Below are 200 nucleotides of genomic sequence, written 5' to 3'. Positions count from 1 at the left end.
CGTGAGATGCTCATTGGCCGGCAGCTGAGAGCCCATCGCCTGTCAGGGTGTGACATCCTGGAGCTGCACGTGACTCCAAGGCCGAGGGGGAAGCTCATTGGTCGGCAATCTCTGACATCTCGCAGCAGCCCGTGACCTCATGGGTGAGCGGGTGCTCATTGGCCATCAGGCTGTAACCTCATGTGGGAGCGAGCGCTTAT

This window comes from Apaloderma vittatum, unplaced genomic scaffold (assembly GCF_000703405.1).
Source record: "Apaloderma vittatum isolate BGI_N311 unplaced genomic scaffold, ASM70340v1 scaffold37686, whole genome shotgun sequence".
NCBI classification, from domain to species: Eukaryota; Metazoa; Chordata; class Aves; order Trogoniformes; family Trogonidae; genus Apaloderma; species Apaloderma vittatum.
This window is presented reverse-complemented; position numbering follows the sequence as displayed.